A 27,096-nucleotide genomic window follows, 5' to 3' on the forward strand; every position below is an offset into this window, starting at 1 on the left:
TTTCCTATTAATATTAGCTACTATATTGCATAAAACTAATGTATGTGCAATGTTGATTAAAAAGAATTGGCTAATGGTGTGAGTAAGAATAAAAGTTTATTTATAGCCTGGGCTAGCCTTTAACAAGAGAAAATAGCTTGAGGTATAGCATGTAACACTAGTGTCTGGCTACTATCAAACATGCTGCAAATATATAGCAACAGATATTGTGGGCAGTAAATTTATCTTTGTAGTAGAAACCTGATGTTGTTGCTATTCCCAGGGGCTAAGTTGAATTACATTATTACCGAGGCTGAGCTAACAGAGCTTTGCTTATAGCATACATACAGACAAGGCGGTTCTTCACAGAGAGGTGACCTCTGCTGTATTTTGGTTTCAGATTTCACAGAGACCCATTTCAAAGTTTTTTGCTTCAGTCCACACCCTGCTGGTAGCTAGCTATAAAACTCTCTTTGAAGTAAGTAAAAAAAAAAAAATCTGTCCTTTATTACTTTAATAAAGTCAGATAAAGGTCATTTGTTTACTCATTTTGTGATATACACTGCTGCCACTGTTCCTTGTCAATACAAGTGACACTTGAAAGATGGAACTAAAGCTACAAAATTACTGGCTGCAGTGTGCAAATGCATAGTGTAAGTAATTATCTTTTTTATGGGTCTTTTGTTTATTAGTTAACTTGAAGAATGTGCACAAGCATATATTTGTGCTAGAGAAGCTATTATGGTTGACATGGCATAATGTAGTGTACTCCCTCCAAGGTTATTCCACCCTCTCTCTAAACTTTTTTTGTGTTTCTCTCTCTCTCCAAAACCAATTTAAAGAGCCAAATTAAAGCCCTGTAATCCTATTTAAGAGCTCTGTTGAATAAGAAGTCTGCATGTCACTGTTCCAATAAATATAATCACCTCTTTAGTGCAGTCACTCCTCTGTAGGACAGATTTCCATCAGATTGAAATATTTGGGTTGAACATTACAACCAAGCTGAAGGGGATATCCTGCTCTTCCCTCCTGGCCCTGTGGCCCTGCCTCATCCTCTCTTGTGTAAGCCCTGCTGCTTGCTGAACTTGTGCAATTTGCTGTGGATTGCAGCAGAAGAGCTCCTCTCCCCCCTCTGACTGCATCAACTCTCTTTAATAAGTTGAATTAACTCAAGAGAGGGTAGAGTGAGCGCTGGGTGTGTACAAGGTGTCAAAGGCAATGGGGAGGAGCAGGGAAAAGGGGGAGTGAGAAGATGGGGCACTGTGAGTGCTGGGCTCCAGGTAGATTGCAGCCCCTTGATCCTGGTGTGGTGATGCTCTGCAGCACTGGGAGGTGTCAGTGAGCACTGCAAGGCAGGAGAGCAAGAGTGATCAAATGATTTCTCTGGGCTTTGAGATAAAATGCAGCAGGCCCCAGATTGAGAGGTTCCCCATTACCCTCGCAGTGCTCTCAGAGTCTGAGGGAGAACAGTCATGTTTAAAGGGAGATTCTGGGATAAATGCAATGTTTTGGCAAAACTACATAATTTCAAAAATATTTTAATTAAAATAATCTCTGCATGCTGGGCATATCCCAGCTCTGTGTGGCTGCCAGTGGGTGACAATCCTCTGTGGTGTGCTGCTTTTGAGCACTTGGTGTTGCTTTCCACAGCAGCCTTCCCTTGCCTCCAGAGCCTGCAGTATCCATGCATAGCACAAGATGCACAAATAAATTTTCTATAGTAAAACTCAAAGGTTTGCAGTACTGAGTGGTGCATACCATTGCTGCTCTTACTTTTTCTTTATTTCATAAGTTATATAAAAGAAGTAGAGGCTAAATACTGCCATAGGAGGACTTTATTACATCAAGCAGGCCACACTGTCTATATGTATAGAACAAATTCTTTGGTGAGAGGGAAGGGTGGGGCTGCTCTTGGTTTTAGTAATGAACTTCTGCATAGGTTTACAAGATAACTTTAAATATAAAGAATTCAGAGTTCCATGGAAGAAAATGTATACAAATAAGTTGCTTAGCATATCTCAGTGAGCCGCCCAAAATGCTAATTCTAGCTTGCAGCCTCTTAGGTGCCTTTCACAATGGCATTGCCTCTCTTCTCTTTGCATCCAGGTTCTCATCAGTTAAAGAATGTGTAAGAAAACCTGGCAGAAGAATTGTTTTAGGAGTGTAATGTTGAGTCCCTAGCAGCAGAAAGCTCTTTGCTGCTGGAGCTGACTGAAATCGTTCCAGGGCATCTCTGTGCAGGTGGTGGTGATAGAAGCTCTCAGTGTGAGCATTTGTCCTGCAGATAGCTGTTTATTGTTCCCACTGCCAGGTCCTCCCAGCTTTCTCCTGCACCTCTCTTCTCCTTTTTTCTCTTCTTCTAGCTGCAGAGAAGGATTGTCTTCCAAAATTTGCATTTGCTCTGTTTCGTATGATATGCAGGCTCCAGTGTAGAGACTTAAGGAGTCTTATCAAAGTAATACTGGCTCAGTCAGAGTAAAGATGCTTTAGTTAAATAGACTATGGCTGTGTTTAAAAATAACTGCTCTAGCTGTGTCAGCGTGTTGGACAACCTGATACTGACTTCAACAGAAAGAGCTTCTGAAAATTACTTTGCCTGTTGCAGTATTGCCCCAGTGTGAACTTGGTTTCTGTTGGTAGCATTTCAGTGTTAGATAAACCAAAACAGAGCCCCTGAATTTTACAAGTGAGCAGCCAAATGGCTTCAGAGAGAGCTTGTTGTAGTGGGCACCTTTTGAATGTACAATCAGGAGTTGCAGCAGTATTTTTCTTGTTCACGTTGTGAAAATAGCAGTGCCTGGGTTTTGGGTGCAAACACCACCCTCATTTAAGCTCAGTTAGTTTTGGGTTCTCAGCTGTTTGTAGTAAAAAGGTGGTGTGTGTATTTTCCAGCCCAAGATCTGTGTGTGACTCCATGCTTGCACACATGTAGCCTGTTGCTTTCTTGTCATAGTGTGGTGTGTGGAGGGGCTTTCTACTAATTCCTGTGCAATTGTCTCATTTTGCCCCAGCCCTGGTGTGTCTCTGACTTCTGCTGCCTTTCTGAAGACTCATTTAAAGCACTGATGTTCTTAAAAACTCTGGGAGAACTTTTAATGAGAACTTTTTGAAAATGCTTTGTGTATCTGATGTTTATTCTGTGTTTTACAGTTCTTGTCATGTGTGGGTTTTCTGTCCTTTTTTTTTCTTGGCAAGGAAGACAGTATTACATTCTTGTATCAAGAGGAAGAGTATTAAGCCTACTCATAAAAAGAAGATTTATTATCAAATGTAGTTTTTCATTTTGTCCATTGGAAATTATGTTTTTTTCCAACTCTAACCATACCCAGATTACTGGCTTCATTCATGCAGTTGTATCAAGTTTGGATGCTGTCTTTGTTAAATTATGGCTCCTGAGGGTTTTCTGTTACAGAGGTTTCTTCAGTCAGGGGAAATGAGGGTATAATAAAGAGGATTCAAGGACCGGACACAATGATTCCATATAACTGAAACAAACAATGCCAGATTTGGCTGATGTTGGATTTTCCATCAAACTTTTTTATTGGCGTTCATTCATTTTACTTTAAGCAGAGTTTAAAATTGAGGCAGTTTGAGTGCCTGAAGGAACTGAGGGACCAATAGCAGATGATTTGGGCAATACTTTTTTAATCGCTATATCCTATCATTGTGCATTTATTTTGAATTCTGGCTTACTCAGGAAGTTGCCTTGATTCAAATGCCATTAGAGCAGTAAATCCAACAGGAGACATCCAGATTCATTGAAAGGACTATCACTAAAGCCAGTGTAACAGACCTGACTGTGCCTGGGCTTTCTGAAGCACTGATTCCAAGCATTGAGCTTGTGCTCAGTGAGAAGCAGTGCTGTTTTCTGGCAGAGTGAGTACCTGACCTTCACTTCTGTAGCCTCTCACTTGCTGCAACTCCCTTAGCTGTTATTGGTAGTATATTTTGTGTTTTACCACACTTATAAAATGTTATTAACTGTAATGTGCTAGAATAGGGATAAAATAATCAGAGTGCGCTTCATGATGCAAGCAAAATTGCTGTGAGATTTTATAAATAAATGACTGCCAGCCAGAAATACAGTGTGAAGCAAGAGCACAGGGTATGCTGGTAGCTCTCTCTCTTTCTCATGTTCAGCACTGCCAGAAGGGGAATGATGCTGAATCTGTTTTTCACTGCCTCTGCTATGCCAGAACATTGAATTTTCGGGGTAGAGAGTGTGCACTACTGCAGTTTTCTGCAGATAGTTCTAAAGGAGAGAGAGGAGGAGAAAAAAGTAGTATTAGTTTGATATTTACAAGCTAAGAGGTACTACATTAAGCTGAAGTTGAAACTGTAGCTGTTGTTTAAATGTCTTTTTAATTATTTTAGAACGCTTTGGGGCGTTTTTCCTATTTATTTCTGTGTCTTTGCTCATTGGTGAAATCAGATGCATTGGTTGATACCCAGTACACAAAACTCTTTCCTCTTCCCATCTTTTTCTGCGTCTGCTCTTCAATGTGCCTTATCCAATTCTTTATTCACAGAAATCTAGGAGAAGCTTTCCTAATGCTCTTTCTCTCATTAGAGAAATAATAATGGCATCAATAATGAACAATGGTTCAATGGCATAACTTTAAGTTCTGTTCCTGCATCTTTTCTGTCTTTAGTGGCTTAGAAGTAAAAATGGTAAAAATGAAAGCCCTTGCAGTGACCTAACATGTAGCACTTTGGAAGATGAAAACTAAATTCAAAAAGCTGTATGTGATTTGAGATTAGCACTTGCAGTGCATCAGCCCTGTGCATTATGGTCAAATTCATTGGACACACTGTTTTTAGACTTTTTATGCAATATGTGGTAAAGGAGGATTCTGCTTGATGAAAGAAAGAAGGCAAGCTGACAGAAGGAGTAAAACTACATATTGCCCCAAGGATAAAATTTTAGAAATATTTCTCTGGATTCCAGCAATGGGCATTACATAAGAAAAATGTCTGCCCTGAAGTGCCTAAGTTATTGAAGCATTTGTAAAAATAGGATTTGTCTGTCCAGAAATTTATTCCCATGTCTACTTCTGACCAGAGGTGACACGAGTGTGGATGCTTTGTAAAGTCCCACTCATCTACAGGAACCTGTGGGTTTTGAGGCTGCAAGGTTGTGTAACTCAGTGTGAAAGACATAAAAGGTTGCAGCTGATATCTTCAAATTATTTGTTTACCTTGCAGTTGGGTGAAATTAAGTTTCCTGAGAGGTCTGAGTGATGTTATTTACAGTAAGATAATCTGATCTTGTAGTTGTTTGTTCTTTGTGGTGAACTGAGCTAGCACAAATGACCAAAAGTGTGCAATTGTGCAGCTCTCTAATGAGAGGGCTCTCTTTGGTGTATTTGGTAGATCAGCATTGAGGAGTGGTGGCTGTAAAAGCAGAAAGGAGAGCTGTCATCACTGTGAGATGCAGAGACTTCCTTGTAGCATCTTGTGGGGAGGAATTTGCGCTGGACTCAGACCCACACTCAGACCCAGGATGTTCTCTTGAGCCTCAGCTCTTTCTTTGGCTCAGTCCTTCAGGGAGCAGAAAGGCAGGAGGTATTCACAGCACTGTTTGTGGCCAGCCAAGGCCTTCCCCTTAATCACATTCCTGCTTTGAACTGCTGTTTGGAGAACACTCTGAGGATGCTGGAAGCCTTAAAACAAGGCAGACTCCAGTCAGGCTTGGCTGGCTAATTGAGGTGCCCCAGCAGAGCAGTGAATAGCACACTGGGGTTGTTATTCCTGCATACAGATTCTTGGTACCAGGGACCTGGGTCTGTGGCTCCTCTCAGCTCTGTGCAAATAACACCCAGATAACAACTCTGTTAATTCTCAGCTCGTTATTCAGATTGCTGTTATATTTAAATATTCTGTCTGCATTTTGGCTTAATCTCTGAGAGGAATTGGGCTGTGAGGTTTTTTTTCTTTAAAACTTCTTAACACAAGCTGTGTAAGTGCTGCAATATGTTATTTTTCTCCTTTTAAGATCTTTTATCCCATACTGATGTGACAGCTGTTCATGTTCACCCATCTTGGCCACAGTTAAACCCTTCATGTGAAGTAGTTGGCAACTAGTAGATGAATGAAGGTTTTGCCATTGATTCATTAATGTGTCCAGAAACCACCTGTAAGGTTTTGGGTTCTCAAGCAATTCCATTTATTTGTCCTGTCTCTGAAGAAAATAAACAAATACGCACACATCCTCATTTGTTTCTCCTACCCCCATCCATAGGTAGGCTTCTCAAACTGGGGTTTCTTTTATGTTTAAAGAAAAGACTTTGCTAGCAAGACTCCTGTTACAAATAGCAGATGAGTGCACCTACACATCAGGGCTCTCTTTTTAAGTGAGGCTGTGGCAGCTGAAGTTGGGGGGTAATTTTTGAATGCTCTGCAGTTCGACTGCATGGTGGGCAGAGCCTCTCACCTCCATCACACCCACAGACCAAAGCAGCTGGAAACCCTTGGGGCAGAGCAGAGCTGAGCTCAGGGCCTGGGCCCTTCAGCAGCCTCTCACTGAAGGAACCTTTCCTTGAGGAGCAGGAACAAGTGCTCTGCTCACCTCTGGGCTCAGAGTTTATTTATCCACCCTCCCCAGAGCTTCCTCTCTGAGCAAGGTGGAACCACACTTTAAATCATCCTGATTCCCCCACTAAAAACAGCGTTTCTACAGCCATGCGTATATATTTAATCCTGCTGAAAATGATTCTCAAAACAGATGTTTAAAGCTCTTCTTAAAGGTCGTTTGGGACATTTTAAATAGTTGTGTAAAATTCCAGTTGTCCTGTTGTCCTGCCTCCAGAAGCAATGTACCTGTTGATTAGAAATTGGCTGGTCATGAGAGGATTTTAAAATTTCACCTTCATTCGCATCATCTGACACAGAATTTCTTAGATGAAAATAGGACTTTCCCCTGTTTTGATTTTTATTTTTTGACTTTTTCATTATTTCATAGGACCTTTTTAATACCTTGCTTGGAAAAGATAATCTAGATTAATCAAATATATGAGCTTTAGCAATAAATGTAGGTGCTCCTGCGTGGTGCTGTTCTCTGAAGGAGTTACTTATCTTTTGATTAGAACTTTAAAAAATAAAAGGGGTTGCTCTCTTTTCAACTGTTGGTTCTCAGTGATGTCACTGAGAACTAACCCAGTTTTTCAAGTATTTTTGTCCTTCAATAAATTCATTGTTAAGGGAACAGTCTCAGTAGCCACTGAACATTTTGGAGGATTTTCTACTTTAACTTCATATGCTCATGGATGTGGAGTGAGAGTAATGATTATAAAGAGAGACAATTTTTCTTAAGCATTGGATTCTCTGTTCGTATGAATAAGAACTTGTCTGATCTAATTCAGGAGTGTGTTTGTTAAGAGGACTGTTCTTAATTAATTCAATACTTGGATATCAAATATGGTGAAAATCTCTTGGGTTCAGGTGTGGAATGATTCAGTCAGTCTTTCTGTACTGTTTCTCTTCTGTTTTGAAAAGGGTTTGAGCTTTATTCTAATTTGTTTGAGGCTCTAGATAGGATTTTATAAACCAGCAAGCATGAAAGAGTGGAGTTCTTATTCAGACTTTACTGATTTTGAATTTAAAACTTTTCTGTTGTTTCTGTTCTTTTGCTTGGTTCCTCAGGGTTTTATCAGAATTATAAAACCTTCTATATCCTAAGCAATCCTATAGTACACCAATTAAATCTTTATTTTATATTTTAATTGCCTTAGTGAGAGTTCTCTAAATTTGTAAGAGATTTCAAGGATGATAATATTAATCAAAAACTTTGGTATGTTTCAGCTGACTTTTCATTTTCTTTACTTAAGTAAACACTACAAATAATTGCTTAGAGTGTCCATGGTTTCCACAGCTCTGCAAGCAGAGTTGTAGTAACTATTTTTGCACTTTGAAAATTAAATTACAAGTCAGGTGCAGAGCTAACTAAGTATTATTTGTAGCAAGGAAACCCAGTCTAGACTTGGTTGTAACCTGCATCCTTGCCTTCTCACAGCTGGTAATGCAGTGAGCTGCTGCAGAGCAGAGTTTCCTCAGTACATGATCAGGGTTTTTGGTTTTTTTAACAGTGTGCTTGAATTATATTTTGGTGGGTTTGTGAAAGGAGAGGGGATACAACTTTTTTAGTTCTAGGAAACATTTTCTTTTTGAGTTAGGAGACCTAGAGAAAACATAGAAAATGAGTGAAATTCACGTAGAGAGAATTTTTCCTTAAACACTGGGTTCAGGATGTAGGCCACATCTGTAATCATGTTTTTAGAAATGAGTCCATATTAAATGGATTCTCTGCCAACAACATCTGGTTGCAGTTTATGTACGTGTTTTCTTTCATAGAGAAAGCAAACCATATGACATAACCCCAGCCAGATAAAATGATTGTTTATAATACTTTGTTTATTTATATAGCACCACAAGATGAAATACATCTTCATCTGAAAAACCTTGCAGCAGATTACCAAGGTGAGCAGATGACATCTGCATTTCCAGATGGCTGGTTTGGGGCACTGTGTTGTGTGGTTTTTAAGCCCTGCTTAAAGGCATATAAAATTAGAGGCTGAATTTGGTAATTGAATGGGGGCTAATAATTCCAGGTGCCTTCATGGGGAATGTCCCACATCCTGTAGAGGGGCTGTGATGCTGGAAGTGCTCCTGATGCATTGCATGGGGTCAGAAGGAGCATTACTGTGCAGTGACAAACCTTCACAGACACAATGCCTTTAGGACTGGTAGTAACCCTCTGGTAGTGGCCGCTGCTCTGAGTAAAATTTGAGAGCAGTGATTTTTATTAAAATGGGCAGCCCTGCAGTTGCTGTGCTGAGCATGAATTGCTCAGACTAATTTCAGCAGGCTGATCTTAACTGGGCTCTTAGAAGTGGTTTCTTTGCTTACAAAATGAGCTGTCTGTGGGACTGGTAGTGGTCCAGCCTGGACTCATCTCTTGGGCTCTGCTTGGAAACAAGCCACAAGATAAGAACTGGAAATACCTTGCAGACATCAGAGGTGTGATATCTTGTATTAAAGAGTGCTGGGCTGTGATGCCCTGGGATCAGGGGAAGCTCCCAGTGGGTTTCAGCTGCTGAAATCCCAAACAGCACATCTCCTGAGCACCTGCCTGCCCAGGTATTGAAGGGTGTCACCTGCGTCTTTGTCACATGAAAGTTGAGCCACCTGCAGCTGTAGAAGAAGCTGTAGAAGAAGCTGTGTTTAACTGAGCATGGATGGTACTGTACTCCTGAATCTGAGATATTTGGAAGGAGCAATTTCCACGTAGGCCAGCAATTATTTCAGAAATAGCTTCATGTATCAAAAGCTCGATGGGAGCTTTTCTACCCTGCCAGACTTTGTGTGTCAGTGAGGGACATACTGGGGAGGGAGGCAAATGTCATCTGCTGCAGGGTTTATTTCTTCCCTGAACAGATTTTTATCGAATGTGCACAAGGAAAGAGCATTTTGACAATTTGTACCCAGATAAAGTATCCTTGTGTGCTTGATGATCTCGACTGAGATCCAGAGTGTCTTTCATTTTGCATTTCTTAACTGATTATTCATACACTAAAGCTGCTTAGAATATGCAGTACTCAACAAGTAATAATTTATTTGACTCTTTGTTGCAACTGATTAACTTTTCTTTTAACAGCATAACTTCTTCTTTTGAGCCAGTCAAAAAAATGACAGTGGTTTTGAATGGATTTTTCTTGCATTACCCAAACAAACCAGAAATTTAAATATTGTGGCTATTAGACCTTTTAAAATTAGGCACCCTAATTAACAGAGCTAAACATGACTTAATTACTTAATGTAATTAACAGAATATCTATTACCTTTTTAGTTGCTAAGCTAAAAGGTTTTTACTCGAGTACAAGCTTTTGCTGTGCATGATGACCCTTTAAAGGCTTTTGGGCCTCTGTCCAGCTGGCAGCTTGGCATTGCTGAGCAGATGTGGCTGCTCTCTGGAGAGCTGATCTCTCCTGCTTAGCTTTATTAATTCCTGACATTCATATTGATCTGTGGGTCCAAACAAAAGTAAAGAGTCTCAGGTGGAAGTGGCATAGTGTGTAGCTTCCTGTTGGCCTTTTCCTGCTATTTTCAGGATATATTTCGGTATTTTTAGTCTTAGCAGCTCTTATTTTTATTGTATGTGCATGTGCATGTTTCACTGTTTCTTGGCTTCATACTCTGTTCTTGGTGATTCATAGAGCATCAAAATGCACAGAAATCATGTTCTCAGCACTTTGGAAGACCTCTCCAAATAATTCTGCATGCTGGTTGTTCACAGGAAGCAAGTGGGCGTGCTGGAAGAGCATTCAAGTTTCCCGAAAGTGCTCATGATCACTGAGGGACTGCTGTGCAGCTCCCTTCTGAGAAGCATTCTTCACTTCTTCCAATTATTTAATAATTAAAATACTGAGGTTGGGAGGAAGTCCATTTTGCTGTAATAAGGACAGGTGGTGTTGAAAAAGCAGTTGAAAATGTGTGCTGGTGGACTGAAGTTTGGTTTTTCCTGAGATGTACTTTATATCCATAAAAAGCAAACAATAGCAAGTTTGACAAAAAAACTCAAATAGCAAGTGACAGATTTTTCTTAGTGTGGGGAGAGTTGTAGTCAGATGTTCTGTGCATGGAAAGTCTTTGTGGGTCACCCATCAGTGTATTATTATCACAGTAGTAAAATGAAGATTTTTTCAAACATTTATCAAATTCAAGAGGAAATTTGAGGAGTTTCTGAATAAGAAGTGTGACCAGAGTTTGCACGTTGGAGGCACTGATCACAGGTGGTTGCAGGCTGGTTCTGGAGGTCACAGTGGAGCATGCCAGCGGGCTGTGGATTTCCCCCCTGAACCACACTCTGTCACAAATAAACATGGTTTTTATGATTACTTGCAGCAAAGGCTCTGCACTAGCACACACTGCTGACTTCATCCCAAGAAACACAGCACCAGCCAATTACTGATAGAGCTCGTGAAAAACATTTGTTTAAATACTTACTGAAAACAGATGTTTGGGAGTTTTGTTGGGGTATATTAAAGTCTTCTGAAAAAAATTTAAATCCTGTACTGTAATTATAGTAGCTGATAGTTTATACCTTTCCAATCCTTGGTCTCTGAGGCCATGCTTTGATAATTTCTCCAAGGGAAGCACTTGCTGGTCAGAAAGTGGATTCAGATTGAGACCACCCAATAGTCACAGAGTAGAAGTCACGGCAATATGTGTGTTTTCATTTAGTATAAACATTTTTAACTTAATGACTTCCTGTTTCTAAGGATGAGAATAATCTTGCCTAAAAAAGGAGGAGGAGGAATATTAAAACAGGAAACTTGCATGCATGACTGTCGTTTGCTAGCAAGCCTATAGGCTGATGCAAGCTTAGGAGAAAGCTCATGAGATGTTTTGATAATTGCAACTTGCAATTCCTAAGGTATTTGTCAAATAGTTATGGTTGTTTTCATACAAACACACAAACTTGTGCATTTTGCCAACAGAAATGGACCAAGTAACAAGAGTTTGTTGAATGGAACAGCAAGTGAGGGATGAGTTCATGTCAGGAAGACAGAAAGGGAGAATACAGACAGTGCTTTAAGTAGTGTCTTAATAAATGTTACACTGGATAGGAGTTCTGTTTAAGTAGGTAACAAGTCCCTGTTTACATTTTGAAACCTGTTCTGGATAGGCAGATATTGCTATAAAAGAGTAAAAAGAAAAGCTTAGCTAAAACCTAACAATTAGACTTGAATCGTTTAAACATTCAACAAATTCAAGCTGAAGGTGTCTGTCCTAGTTTTGTTCACTTTCCTAACTGAATTTGATGTACAAGTTCTCAATGTGACTGCCTTGAAAGTGCCTGGTTTTTTCCTGAGTTTGGCAGTTTCAGCAAGTGGAAAAAATTGAGTTGCAGAGATAGGTAAAGGCTTGTGTAAGTTGGCTGAGGTGCACATACTCAGGGAATCTTACAATTCTGTAGTATTGTTTTATTTTAGACCTGGGTGTGGATTAATTCTGCTGGCCTTCAATGTGTATCGCATGCAGTCTTGCATTGCCATTTAATGGAGTGTTCTGGTTGATCAGCACATGTTCCCTTCCCTCCTTTAAAGCAATTTTTGTTGAAGGGATCCAGGTGTGTGCAATAAAGGCTTTAGCCTAAGCTGAGGCTCTTGTTAGAAATGCAGCTACTGAGAGGTGACTTTGAAGTTCTGCATTTATTTTCCTGTATTGTTACTTTCATAGATCTTCTTCATACCTTAAAACTAATAAAACCACAACATGAAATTTAGTATCTTGTGTTTTATCTGTAAGTGGCAAAAGGTGCTGGAAAGCAAAGCTGGGTGGCAAGTGAAGACTGCTGCACCCTACAAACTTTCTTGTTGCACTTGGACCTTTCAGTCACTGTTAGCCATAGTCACCACTGAAATTCCTAATTTTTAATTTCCAGCCTCAATTCCTTAAGCTGTGGAACTGTTGCATTAAAAGCCTAATCTCCCTTTACTGACATTGTCATGAAATAAGGTTTTACGCTTGCTGAAATTTGTCTTAACAGCATGGGCAGTGGTACAATGAATTTTTTAGTACCAGGCAAAGAGGACAGCAGTGGTTTCCACTGCCTCCCTGGCATGTCCAACCTGGGCATTCACATCTATTCAGTTTTAGCCCTTCCTTTGGTAGGTCACTTGATTTCTGCATGGTTGGCTTGCTGTGTTAGGGAGAAGTAGGCTGAAATGCAGAAAACCCTACCTCCTAAACATGCCTGGAGTGTGTGCTAGGACTCATTTCCACAGCAGGGATTTGGAGGTTGGCTGCTTGCTCTGGATGTGGCTTTCTTCCTCTCTCCTAAGCTGGTATGTGCTCCTCAGCACAGAAGCTTTTGAGTACAGCCACGCTTTGTGGATGTTTTGGAAACAAAACCAATCACACTTTGCTTGAATGGAAGTAAAGCATCAAACAAGGGTTTTTTGCTTTTAGTATTTCTAGCAGGGCAGTAAGAGGCAGCGTCCTTCTGTTTGGAGAAATACAATTCATCTCTCTTGGAATAACTCACAGAGTATGTTTGGTAAGGAAAGGTTTTGAGATTCAAAAGGCAAAAAATACTTCATTTTATATATATATATATATATATATATATATATATATATATATATATATAAATCCCACTGAATACAGAAGGGTAATCTTAAGAAAGTGTGTTCTTGCCAAAGAGAAGATCAAAGTTTCTTGATGTTTCCACATTGTGTTTACAGCTAAAACCATTGTTCTGATTTGCATTCAGAATGATGCATGTGACAGGCCATTATCTGGATCATTCAGTGTGTGTAATTAGGCATTTCATTTCATTTCAGAGTATCTGTGCAGATTTTAAAAATTTGAAGTAAAAATTATCTCTGTGCTTTGATACAGCATTTGCATAATTAATTTGAGAGGCTGGTCAGAAGGATTTATTTTGAAGCTTTTGTGCCTAAAATAGGTTCCATTGATTTATGGACAGAGATGAGTATTGATGTGTGTTCTGCAGTGGAATAGCATAGTGGAAATAATACCCCAGCCTGGGGCAATGTATTTGGGATTTCAGGGCTGAGTGTCACCTCTGGCCATCAGGCAAACCGTTTTAGAAGTAGACTCTTGACACTGAGGTTTTGAGGCGCATTAATGTTTTCCTTCTGAAAATGAAAGCTGTGCAAAAAGAATTGTCACTGCCCAAACTGACCCAGCAAACCAAGGAGAGTTCCCTCTCAGGTTGAAATTAGCCTCACTCAAACACCTGTGTTGAAGCTGCTTTAGAAACATTCTATTTTCAATTCACCATCTAGTTTTCACTGAATGTAGAGGGGACCTGGATTTATATTGAAATGTGAGTTTAAGATCATTTAAAAAAACAAACAACAAACCCTGTGTATACTCAGAGAGAAATTGTGTTGTGAGAATGATGGATAACGAGTTGTTTTCCTTCTTGCAAACAGGTACACGTGTGCACCCTCTGTTGCTAAGCAGTGAGTTATGTGCCTGGTTGATAGGAGGAATGTTTCATTTCAGAGTGCACCACAAACCTCAGAACTTTTAAATTCTCCAAGGAATTCTGATTATTTTGGCCTGGAGGATCTCATCATCTGTAGTTCTCTGGTGTAGCTGCCCTTCTTGCCTGTCTGCATCCTGAGTGCAATCCCTGCACACGGGGTGCAGCCCCAGCTGGGAGAGCATCCAGAGCATCCCTGTGCCATCAGGTTGGAGGGATGCTCCCCAAAGCCCAGTGCTCATCACAGCAGGGAAACCTGCCTGGCATTCGTGGTGTGGAAACCTCTCTTGAAAATCAGCACCTTTTATCTGACCCACTTGGAGTTCTTGGACAGAAAAGTTTTCTGCCTCACTAGTTAAAGATTTGTTTTTCCTCTGAAAGAGGAACCACGAGATGTGGGCAGTCAGATTTTCTAAAAGTCACAGCAGAGCCTGTGCATGCCTGAAGGAGCAGACTATATTCAGTGCCAGCTGTATTATTTTTAGTGTCTCTTTCTGCACTGCAGTTGGGAGGAGTAGGCTGGCAGTGGCTGTGAGCTGCTGTGCATCCTGCTTACACCTCTGTGCTCTCCTCAAAGGGATGAGTGCCTCACCAGTGAGCCTGCCACTTAAATTGCTGGTTCAGGATGCCAAAGGTCCAATCCCTTAATCAGTTTGGAGTTTTGCTTCATGTGCCTTCTGCAGCTGATGCTGTGTTTGCTACAGAAGCAGCACAAACACAGAAATTTTGTCCCTTGGATTCTGCCCTGTTTCCTTAGAAACTAATTTCATACCATAGCTGCAGACTGAGCATCAAGTCACTTTTTGTTCTCTCTGTTAGAAAGATGTAAAACCAAATTGAGGCAGACTAAGTGCAAATATATTACTCCTCACTTCTTGGCAGATTCTTCTCTTCTTTGCAGCAAATATTGTCCTACTAATAATTTTTCAACTTGGATGCTCTAGAGAACAGGGCCCATTAGGCTGTGATTGCTATTCCTTTGATTAAAGCTGTGAGGAGTTGTCACTGCTGGAAGTAAACCTTATTTTTAGTAGTTTGCATAAAACGTTCAGCTTGTGTCTCAAGAAAAAGACGTTCAGGGTTGCCTGAATGTTGACTGTCCATGTCTTCAAAAAGAAAAAACATTGCAAATTTGGGGGAAAATTTGAACAGTTTGAAATGGAGGGGGAGAAGTCCTTTTTAGTAGAGGTATTGCTCAAATGATAACAGATTTCCTGGGGTTTTGTTTCTGATAAGTAATTTGGCTGTGCTTCCCTAAAGCAGAGATATGCTGCATCTTCACAGCACCTCAGCTACTTTCAATCACAAACTCCTTATTTGCTCTGCTGGTCTTTTGAGTTTTGGAGTTGAGGAGGGAAAAAACTGGGAAGGGACAATGTTGAATCATTCTAGAAACTGGCATCTTGAAAAGAAAGCAAGCAGAATGTGGTAATGTTTGGGTGAGTTATTTCAGTAGTTAGTTTTTCATGTGGGCATATTCATTACATTTTTAATGCATTGTTACCGCTCTGCTGTGTATTTCTCTAATGAACTTACTGTGGCTGTGCTGTGCAGCCTACCATACATCTGTAATTGAACTTCTACTCCTTGGTGTATTCCAGAAGAGCTGCTGAAGAGACAAGATACTCGACATGATCATGAAAAGTCATAATGCCACTGAAGGGTCACTTTGTTGCACTAAATTCAGAGGTTCAGCTTGAAAATAAACAACAGTAGATAGTTCTCTTTAAGCAAACACCCCTCTAGAAATGTGTTTTTCTTCCTAGTAAGTATTTTCTAATTTATGTTACATTGCCATTTTCCCCTTATACAGGTATTAAATTAGTTCATTAAACTGAATTAATATTTGAAATTAGTCAGATGTTTGGGTCAGGCATCAAAAAGCATTGGAGCTCTTCACTTCCTAGTTAAAAAGCTGAATGTCAAGCATCACTCATTGCTTTCATTAATTTTCTGTGTAACTAAGACACCAATCTGGCTTTCATTTAAACTTGATGCAGATTTCTGGTGCATGTCAACTGGAGCAGAGTAAACCTGCAAAATAGCTTTTAATGATAAGCTGTAGTTATAGACTACCTTTGATCAAAAGAGATAGTGTGCCCTGAAAAATAGGGTTATAAAATACTAAAAGGCAGACTTATACTGCAGCTCAGATAAAATAAAAAATAGGTGGGGTTTAGGACATGTGGTTGAAAGTAAAACCAGTTTGAAGCAGTTTCTTGTCTTCTGCAGTTTGTGCTTTTTCTTCAAGTTTCCTCAGTACACTGGATCAGCAGTGTTGGGAGAGGGGTCACAGCACTGATAGTTTGATGAAAATGCAATTTTAAAAATTGCATGCTCCTCTGTCCTGTAGGAGCCAAGATGCAGCAGTCACTGCCAGAGGGAGGAATACCATTAAAATGGATACAAGTTCAAAAGTAAATGTTTGTCCATGTTCCTCTTAAAATTTGTCTCTGATCTTAGCTTGGCAATAGTTCATTTTATTTGCAAAGCTGTCACTTTTACTGTCTAAATAAACACTTTGGTACAATTGCTTCTATCCTAATCCATCATTCATGAACTTTCATGCTGTTTGTAAGGGCTTTTGTGAAGACAGGGTGAAAACTGAGGGGAAAAATAGTAATTTCTATTTTTAATTTTTTTTTAAAGGCAGCACTAGGAAATTATAAGCAAAGAAGTTGTATGACATCAGTAGAGCTCATGAGGGAAATTGAGTGAGATCCCCAGAGAGATCAGTAATTTTTTTTGAAAAAAATAAGAACTTAAAAGATAACTGTGGAGACAAGACAGAAAGTTAGTAAGGAGATTTTCTTCGTTCATGAGCAAGTTTGACTTTCTTCTTAGTAATGTAAATACAGTCCAGATGGCTGGAAAGTACAGGATGCTCCCAGGGGTTAGGGTGGAGGTTGGCTGAATTAAGCTTTGCAGAAGTCAAAAGTGAACAAGTGAGATACAGAGTTTAAAAAAATAAAACTGTAGTTGGTTTTGATCCTTTCTCAGGTTTGGGGGCTGAATTGACTGTTTCATGAACATAATTAAGTAAAAGAATATAAGAGGCAATGTTTCTGTTCATAATGTCATTATGAAGTAGGGCGAATACTGATGAAAAACTATTTTTCTTTCACCAGTGGAGTTGGTCAGTTTGTAAACAAATCATAACCTCAACTTCCAAATACAGCTTGTTCTAATAAATAAGGGGCTTGGTCTTTCAGAGAAGAGGAAAAGTGTTTCAAGACCTTCATGTACATTATTAGCTTTGCAGCAATAATTTGGTGTCATGGATCCACCTATGGCTTTATCCATAAGTTAATACTGGAAGAAAATAATATCATACATTTGAAGTTTATGTTGTGAAACATCTTCTGATCATCTGTTGTCAAGCCAAGATTACTTGTGGTGGTTTTGTCCTGCCATGATGCAACTGGGCTAATTGCCCCACTAATCACCATGGGGAGTGTGGGGAAAATCCTCTCCAGCCCCCTCAAACTTCAGCTGCAGGTCTTCACTTTTATTTCCACCATTCTCTTCCTGTTTTCAGGCACAGTATGAGAGGAGGTTTGTCAGCCTCAGACAGAGCTGCCCGGTGCCAGTAACCCTGCTGGGAATGCTCAGAAGTACACTTCAGCTGCAGAGCTGAAAGACAAAACTCTATGTGAGTGCAGGTTAAGAGGTGCTGTGGGCTTGATGGCTGGCAAAATAAAACCAAAATAGCATTAAAGGAAAAGGTGAGAATAGAAAGGAATCAGTGTCTGCTCAGGTGGTTGAAGCATCAATTTAGCAAGAATCCCTTCTTAGTAAAAACATCCTTAATGGACATTTTTAGCATTGACATGACAAAGGCATCTTGCAAAAAGAATTGCTGAGAAATTAAACATAGGGTAAGAATGTGCTAGGTCTTGCTTTTACTTCATGGGAGAAAACACATGGAAAGAGTCCATATGAATCTTGCCTTGCTTTGTACCCTTAGGCAGACCACTACTGCTAAACCAGTGTTTTAAGTGTGAATATTTAAGTGAGAAGGGAGTCTCAAAGTACCTGCACATACCTGAGCGAGTTGGGAAGTTGGTTTTGTTTCCTTGTGTGGGAATGGAACCCAAGGGAGCGCAGAAGTCTTGCTCCATGAAGTGCCCATTCCTTTCTTGAAGCTTTGAGGCTGTGTTGGGTCCCTTGGGCAGAGCAGGAGGTAGATGGTCTGCGTACAGCACCAAGAAGTTGCTTCCAGTTGAGCATTTGAGGTGGTGGCCAGCACAATGTGTCTGGGCAGCTCTCATGCCAGGAGTTCACAGGGCAGGGGAAGAGGGGGAATGGGCTGGTGGTGCTGAAAACAGAGTCAGAGGTAGCATGACAGATGGGACTTGCAGTGGGTGCAGGGTAGGATTTCTTACAACCATTGGTAGTCTTGGTGTTCTGGAAGGGGTATGTATTGGTAGGAGTGGGATCCTGCAGACCACAAGGAAGGAATGATTGGAGCAGATGGTTTCTGGTGAGAAACCAAAAGCAGCTTTGGAAATGACCATTATACATTTGTAGGTGGGGGCAGAGGACAGAAGTGAGACTGCAGTAAAAGCTAATGGGTTGAAGTTAACACTGAGAGATTGGTAGAAAATGAGAGATTTTGTCTCAGGGAGAAGAAAGCAGGAAACCTGTGTTAACAAAAGGTGAGAAAGGAGTCATGCCAGGCCTTCACATTTTCTTTTCTTTTTATAAATGAATGTAAGATAGTTTTTCTTTCAGGAGAGACTTAAAATATGAGAAGTCTGAATACAAGAATATATGTGGAGTGAGACAAAAAGGAAGCAAAGAGGGGGGGAAAAATGGTTCAGGAGCATTAAATAGCAGCTGAAAAATGCCAAGTGTCTTTTTCTTCACAATTGCCCAAACCTTGGACATGGCTTGAAAATTATTTTACTTAAGTGGATTTGGTGTATTTTCATTTTTTGTAAGGCAGGCTAAAGGAGCACTGTCTGCCTCCTCTAGACAGGCATTTTGGAGCTGCAGTTAGCACTTGTGTTTTGTCTGGTTTGACACAGCCATTACTGGAGGAGATGCAGTGTATTCCAGTATATTAACACACACCTTCTCTCATGCCAGTCTCAGCAGGGACCTCATTCATTTGAAGGGAGCAAGGGGAGCAGAAGTACATAATGCAGAAACTACGTCCCTGAGGCCAGTTAGAAGGTCTATTGCAAAACTGTACCCAGCAGTCAGATAAGGCCATTCAGATGATTTCTGACAGTGTCATTTCCCATTGCTTAGGCTGTATTTATGTGAAAACTTAGTAGTGCCGTACTTAAAATACCCCACCTGAAACTAATTTTATTCTTGCTGAGAAGCAGTCATTAAGACAGATACCAGACAGCAACTCTATTCTTTACAACACCAAACTGTTGAGCACTGGACCTTTGTTAGTGGGGTTTATCAGATGACAAAGGTAAAATTAAATAGTCAGTATTAATATAAGCAGTAACCCATAAGGTAAGTTAGAGTAAGTTAGAATTAACCCATAAGGTAAGTTAGAATTAACACCTTTGTTTTCAAATGTATTTATTTCAGCCAGAAGTCATAATTAAAGCTTTTCAGTTACTCTTCAATAGCTTTAATTTGTAATATTTTTCTAAAATCAGTCTCTGCTTCCTTATCAGCACCAAAGCTTCTAGTGATTGTAGTGCTAATTCAACTTGAGTATGAATGTTACATAAATTTTGCCTAGTAGTTTCTTGCCATTCTGAACATGCATCTTGGTGCAGTGACTGTAGGAAAAATTAGAAATGAACTGTGCATTTTAATGAAAACCAGCAAATAATTTCTTGCATCACTTGGTATTACTATGTTCTAATTATGGTGATTGTGGTGTGCTGTAAGTGCTGCCTTGCTTTACAGTCTGCAGAGTCTGGGTAGTACTCTAGCAACACCAGGGAGATTAAATTGAAAAGGTTTTGGTGCATATTTTTTTCTTAGGATGTTGACAGCAATAAAAATAAAAGATAGGTTTTGAGTTCTCTTCTAAATCTCAGCACACTTTGTTGTATCAACTGAAGTGGGGTTTTGTTATCTAGTTAAGATAAAAACTGGAAAAATAAATTTTACTCTACTATTATAATTAAACCAAGCTGTTTCTTTGTATAATTTATGTTTAGAGCTTCAGAATGGTCCAAACAGGAGGGGAGGTTTCACATGTTTGTAGCATCAGAAAAGATTAATTCTCCAAGACAGCAGTGTGCTGTGATGAATGGTCAGGTTTTGAGAGTTGAGTGGGCATCCCTTTGAAAGAAAACATCAAGAGATGCAGTAATTTAAATAAAGCCTAACTTGAAAATTTTAGCTACTGGTTTAGCAACTCCTGGTAAATGGTTTTGTATGTGAAAATATTATGGGATGTAGTGGCTGTTTTATCATTGATTATCTATGGAAGTGCAGTATTGACATGTTTCATTTATGATGGTGACCTCTTCCTCTGTGGAGCCATTGGAACCAGTGTGTTGTCAAAGCCTCGTGGCCCTGTTTGGGACACTAGAGCCATATTCATTCTCCTTTTAGAAGAGCATGGAGGATTTTCCTGTGTTCCCTCTTGAAAGGAGAATTCCAAAATTTGAAATCCTGTAAGAGTGGTTTCCTTGACTACAAGAATAATAATCTCTCTGCCATGGATTGTAAACACTTCCACACTAGCAAAGTCTTTTTATGTCTCTATCTGAAGTTAAGACATTTGTCTGTCTTTTCTACCATCCAAAATTCTTGACTTGTTTGGCAAACTAACTCCATAAAGCTTTGTCTTTCACTGGCTTTGTTTGTTTTGGTTTTTCCTTTTGAAAACAATTTGGTCTCTTTGTAGCACATTCCAGTTTTGTTCTCCTTTCATGACTTGTTCCTCTTGCTTTCCTTCAGCCTGAATTGAGAGAATTAAGTGCAGTTGTAGCTCTGATTAAAATCTTGCCTTAATTGAGTTGCAAATTTGCAATGACATATATTGGTCAGGGTGCTGATGTAGCACCTTTCCCATTCCTAGTGCCTTCCTGAATTCTGACAATAATGTATTTCCAGTTGCCTATGTTCATTTATCCTATATTTCTCCCTTCGCAGCATGAAGTTCAGCACAGAGTGTAAATTGCTTTCTCCATGATAGTGACTTGTTAATTATCTGTCAGGAAAATTAGGTCTCTTTGTAAGTCCTGTCTTGCCTTTCCCTTGAGGCACTTGCTCCCTCTGCTCTCCTTGTGCAGTTTCTGGTAGAATGTCAGTTCTGAGCACCATTTCTGTACAGGTACACAAACATTTCCAGCTTCCTTTGGAGGGATTCATTATGTCAGTTGACGTTGCTCAAATAATCCTAAATGAAGAAGGCAGTGAGGAAATCTATCCATTAGATTTATATGGGATGTCTTCTAAGGTGCAAAGAGTAGCATTGCTTTTCCTGTCACTAACTCAGTTGAGTATCAGTCCACGTTTTTGTGCCTCTTCTGCCTTTCTGTCAGGGAATGCTGTGGGAATGTGTCTTGTTACTGATATGCTGAATTATGGTTGGGGATAGGGGTCTGTTTTGGGTTGACAGGGATGCTAACAGTATTTGAGGGAAATTCGACAATTAAGTAGAAGATTACAGTTTTGTTAATCAAAGGTGCTAAATAATTAGGCAGAAATTCTCTCTGGAGCCCCTAGGAAATATGTTTTTTTAAGTTTCTCAGGTTCTGATTTATGGTAAAGATGTCTTGTGGCCCTGGTATGACAGTTCTGTATTCTATTATATCATCTGTTTTGTATGCTGAGTGCTGAGAATGGAAAAGATGGAAACATGGTTAGATTGTCAGTTGTTTCCAATGAAGAATCTCTGTTTGGTGGAACTGTTTGCATTCCTGTGGTCAGCAGTATAAGGAAATACCATGTTATGAAAAATTCCCAATTGTTTCCTTAAGGGCTCTTAGAGTTGCACAATCTTTTGATGGTTTTGTTTGTTAGAAAAAAAAAAAAAAGAAAGAACTTAGTTGCCAGCTCTTCAGTTTGGAACTCAAAATTCTCTTAAATATTTACTAGAGTTTTGCTTTTATACTCAAGGTTTGGATTCAAACCAGAAGCGTATTTTCCTAATGCACACTGATCAGCCATTATAATATGAGTAGCTGAGGAAGATTATCATTTCATTCCAGGGCATGTTTCTTTGGGATATCCCAACAGTTCCTGGACTATCCATCATTGTGATTACTCATAGTTTCTGGATGCAGCTCTAAAACATTACTTCTTTAAGAGAGGCAGAGGTAGCTCTCAAGTAACCAAGTGGCTTTTGCACTTTAATTCTCAAGATAAATGGCATTTCTGACACAAAAATTCTTTTGTCCTACAGGCTAAAGCCCACATTTAGCATTTAATTTGTACTTGCATTTTCAATATCCTGTTAGGATTTGTGTAGTATGTCTGATTTCTGACATATGCAGCTATTCAAATGTATTGAAAATTTTCCAAAGCTGTTCATGTTCAATATCTGTCTCACTGCTGTCATCTCTTAGTTAAAATCCATTTCTCCTCCCAGTTTATTCATCCAAGAATGTATATTGCTGTTTTCCCTGATCTGAGAGGTGACTCTGAGTATATTCTTTAATGTGTGACTGTTACTCCTTCCCAGATTTTCTTTTTCCCATTCTTGCTATGATCTGCGTCCTTTGTTACTGATTATATAATTTTATTTTGGGCATGGAGTCATTTAACTGATGAACAAGAGCTGAGAATGTGACCTAAACAATGCAAAGTGCAGTGAAGACATTTCCTGACCAGTGCCTGTGTCAAAGTTTCTTGCTCATACTCCAGGAGTGGGTAGAATGGGGGATGAAGGACTCTGATGGATTAAGCAGAGGGAATTAAGTCATGGCACTGAATGGCAGAGTAGTTTGATAATTGTCACATATTTTTGTTGTTGTTTTAATAATGAGAATTTTGAAGTGGGTAGGGATGAATAGCTTGTGAAAGTGCATTGAGTGGTAATAGGGAGAAGGGATGTGAAGTAGAAGAAAAAGATTGTTACAAAGAGCTTGTGACAAAGGACGGGAAGAAGTTTGCTCAATAGCATTTTACGTTTGCAGTGTCACAGTTTCTGGCTTTGTCCTACAGTACCCCATTCTGTTGAGAGCTGTAGGATCTCCAGCCTGTGCGGTGGCCCGAGGTGGGGACAGAGCTGGGCAAGCTGCCCATTGCTGTCCTGGGGCTGTGCTGGGCAGGAGCAGGGCTGTGACACACTCGGGAGACTGAAGTGGTGTCCAGCGCCTCAGATATGGGCACCTCTGTGTTCTGCAAAGCACTGCTACTAGACCTGAAGCTGGAAAATTGGAAAGACTGAAATTTTCCTGTCTGAGAGTGGTCTGTCAATGCCCTCTGGAAACAGTAGCTGCTAGCCTGGATGAGAGTCTCTTCTTGCTTGTGACGGCTGCGCTTAAAATAACACATCAGGAGCTTGCGTAAAAATAGAGTTCCCTTATCTCTAACAGTGTGAAGTAGATGAAAAATAAACTGCACTCATGCCAAGAATAAACAGTCACGTTAGAGTGTTTAAATTCCTGATGCTGTGGAGTACTCACGCTCTAGCATGGCATTTTGGTGCCAATGAATCTCTTCTACTTTCCCAGTCACTGCATTGCTTTGTGTGCTCTGCCAGGGAGCAGTTGACAGGGCAGAAAAATGAGCAAATATGCCCAAGCCCCACAGAGAGCACCTAGGTAGAGAATTCTGTCCCCTAAATCTCCCCTACATCTGTATTCCTGTCAGGTCTAAAAGTAGATGAAATAGTCTTGTGGCTGTTTACCTGTATTACACCTGTAATACTCTGTATAAGTACATTGTTCATTGCTAAATCCAAACTTTCTGAGCAAGGCATTGACTTTATATAAGTAAATAATTCAGAGAAAATAGACAATTTGAACAATACCAAGATGCAATAACATCTTATTTTTACTTCTCTTGGAATTTTATTTTTTGCTTTAGAGTATCTTGCAATTATAGTGTCTTCCAGTAATTTTGTATAATTCTACTTGCATTATTTTTGTGCACATTCGTTTTTTTGAAAGTCAGTTCTTTACTCCTGAAATTCATAGAGCACGTTGAATAATCCAGCTTTTAGTGCTGATGGGAAATGGGATAACCAGGCTGCTGAAGTGTTGAAACTGGTGAAGTATTTGTAGTGTGATATGCTGAGAAAACCTAAGCAGTAGTGCTTGAGGAGAGAATGGTTGAAAGAGTCTGTTGCAACCTGATGAATTCAAATAGGGTAACAAGTTGGTGAGAGGTACCAGCCTTGCCTCATGGTAGGCTGAGCCCAGTGTTTTCACAATGCATAAAATGTCTAATTTGCAATGTGCAGATCTTAGAAAATGTAGCATATGTTTTGTATGCATGCATGAAAGGAAGGAGTCTGGCCCCTGTCCCCAGGAAATAACTTTTTTTTTCTTGGTGGAATGGCTGAGGGAAAAAGGAAGGTGCTAGAAATAATTTGACAGGTTTGACTTAAGATAACTTGTGCTCAAAGCCTGTGATGACAGAAGATGATAGAAGTAAACAATTGCTATTTTATTTACTCCTTTTACATTAATGTTAGAAGGTGAATGCAGGAGGAAAACCCATTCCTGCTCGGGGGTGGGAAAGGGTCAGAGCAGGGCGGTTGTCCCTGTAGGAGCTCTGGGCACTGGTAGAGTTCAAAGGGAGGTGTTGTGTTCCTGTGCTCTGCTCCTGCCCCACCTCAGCCCTGCTCTGGGATTCAGCTTCCTCAGGGCTGCCAGAGCAGTTGTGGATTGTGGCTGTTATGCTCTGCTTTAAAAATGCAGCAGGTAGTCTGGATTTTGTAAGTTGTAACCTGAGATTTCCAGCTAGGCACTCTTAAATGAGACTTCCCTTTGAGATTTTGTTGTATGAAAAATGCATTATGTGATAACAAACTAAAATTTAATTCAGTGAAAAATTCTGAAAAGGGGTTCAAGATGCTAAATATACAGTATACAGTATATTCCAGTTATGTTGAGAAGCCTACCACAAGTCAGTCATGTCTTTTTTCTGTTTTCCAGGTCAACTGTATTACTGGAGAGGAGGAGAGCTGTGGAAAAACTCAAGGTACCTAAAACATTTTACTGCCTGAATTCTTGCTGTGTTCTAGCGTAACAATATTAAGGGGGAAGAGGGAACTGAATCAGTGAACTGCCACTTTTAAAATGTTTTCATTAAAAACCACAGACAAAAACCCCCATCACAATAATCTCATTAATGTTGTGCAAAGTACTTTGTGGGATGAAGTTTTACCTTAGCTTTGGTGTGTGTACAGGAGTCTGAACAAAGCTGCATAATACTTGCTGTAAATACATAATAGAACTGCACAGTCATAAGGGTATTGAGGTGTCCTGCAAGTTCCAGTCCCACTGAGGTGGATATTCCCTTTTTGTACAGTGGGGTACAGGCACCAGCTGATGATAAATATCATCAAAGATGAATGAGTATGGTGATTGCAGCTTTGACTTTCTTCAGGGCAATTAGCAGACTTAGCCAACAGCAGTTAACTGCTCCTAAAGATGTACAGCTAAATATGTACAGCTCTAAAGATGCAAAAGGAGTGGTATGAAGATGGCAGAACCTGACAGCAGCCTGGATTCTACAAGCTCAACTTGGGATTCTTTTATACATTTTTTAGACACTTATGTTAATATCTTACAAGTGTATCTGTGGTATAGATAACATATATTGTGTTGTAGTCTTTATAATAATAGGCAGCAAGCACTCTTGCAGTGGAATATTTTAGGGATTTGAGTGCCTAATCTCTTATCTGAAGTATTTTTTTGTCTAGCGCTCTTTTATCTAGCTCCCCAGGTCTTTATTAAAATAAGACAGGGTTATAACTTGCATTTTCATGTCTGTTATGTAACTAAAAGACTATATTAAAATAATCCTGTTGCTATCACTTGGATAGGGTTCTTTTGAAAGATTTTTCTTAGTTGGAGAAAGTTTTTCTCCTTTCTTTGCTGTGAAGTATTATCTGTGAGATGTTACATGTACCTTGCAAATGGAACGCTATGAGGCAGAAGCAAGAAAGAAGTCAAAATATTATCACTTCATAAAAATGGAAAGACAATGGCTTTTGGTAATAAAAGATGATTTTATACTTCTGTGCACTTCAAACTGAGAGGAGCTGAGCTGCCTTCTTCCACTAAGAGTGCACCAACTTGTTACTTGTGAGTAGTGATGTAGTGACCTCTGGTCCTGTCTGTCCTGTGGATGCTAAGTTTGTGTTGTTTGTAGCTGTGTTGGTTGCTTGTGCCACACATGCAAAAGCAGTTTGCTACAGATGAGAATAGAGTTTATATGGAATTAATTTCTCAAATTTCTACTATAAATACAGCTTTCAGAGATGAGTTACATTGAGTCTTTGTGATTGATGGAAAAATAATGGACATTTTCTTTTTGTTTGAAGAGTGTGAGAATTTAAAAGAAAGGGCAGTGCAACTTATGGTCCTGGTAAAAACAAAATGTATTCAGTTCTTAACCTGCTGGTGGTAGTTATGCTTACATTGCACATGCTACAAAAGTACTCATGTCTGTTATTTAGACAGAATTGAAAATGCAGGAGAGCAAAACCTGTCTGCTGTCCAAGAGCAAAAACAACAGTGTTGTTGTCACAGATGTGTTCATCAATAATACCCTTCATTTCAAGAAACTGGATAATGTCTTGGTCCTTTCACTTTTGCTTTAAGATGATTCAGATCATTGGTTCCACCTTGAAACTGAGGCCTTCTGTGATGCTTGGGGTATTTAAAATACAAAATGTTTTCCTGGGATCTTGGGAGAGTGCTAGACATGGAGCCCCAGTGTGGCTGCATTCCCTGCAGTCTTGGACTGGCTTCTGCAGGCTCCTGGTAAGATGAGAAGCTGGCAAAAGGCATAAAAAGGAATTAATGTGTAGCTGGAAAAAAGATACAAGGGACTCTTAGACATTTTATCTGGCGTCTCCAGTGCTGAAGGAGAGGTTTCTATCTCTTTGCTCATTTTAGACAAGGGATTTTACTCTTGACGTTTTTTTGCCCCACACTGTGCAGAACCTGTCAAATCCTTTTCCTGACACTTTCTCCCCCATCAGTCCCTCAAAA

General features: G+C 39.8%; 1 protein-coding gene across 2 annotated transcripts in view; it reads left to right on the plus strand.

The window, feature by feature from the left end:
• Positions 1 to 27,096, plus strand: part of ADD3 (adducin 3) — a 92,043-nt gene that overhangs the window by 8,155 nt on the left and 56,792 nt on the right. For both annotated transcript variants that reach the window (XM_058810056.1, XM_058810058.1), the window contains exon 2: positions 25,030 to 25,075. The gene's annotated coding sequence lies outside the window, so the exon portion shown is untranslated. The remainder of the gene's footprint in view (positions 1 to 25,029; positions 25,076 to 27,096) is intronic.

Source organism: Ammospiza caudacuta, chromosome 9 (assembly GCF_027887145.1).
Source record: "Ammospiza caudacuta isolate bAmmCau1 chromosome 9, bAmmCau1.pri, whole genome shotgun sequence".
Lineage (NCBI taxonomy): Eukaryota > Metazoa > Chordata > Aves > Passeriformes > Passerellidae > Ammospiza > Ammospiza caudacuta.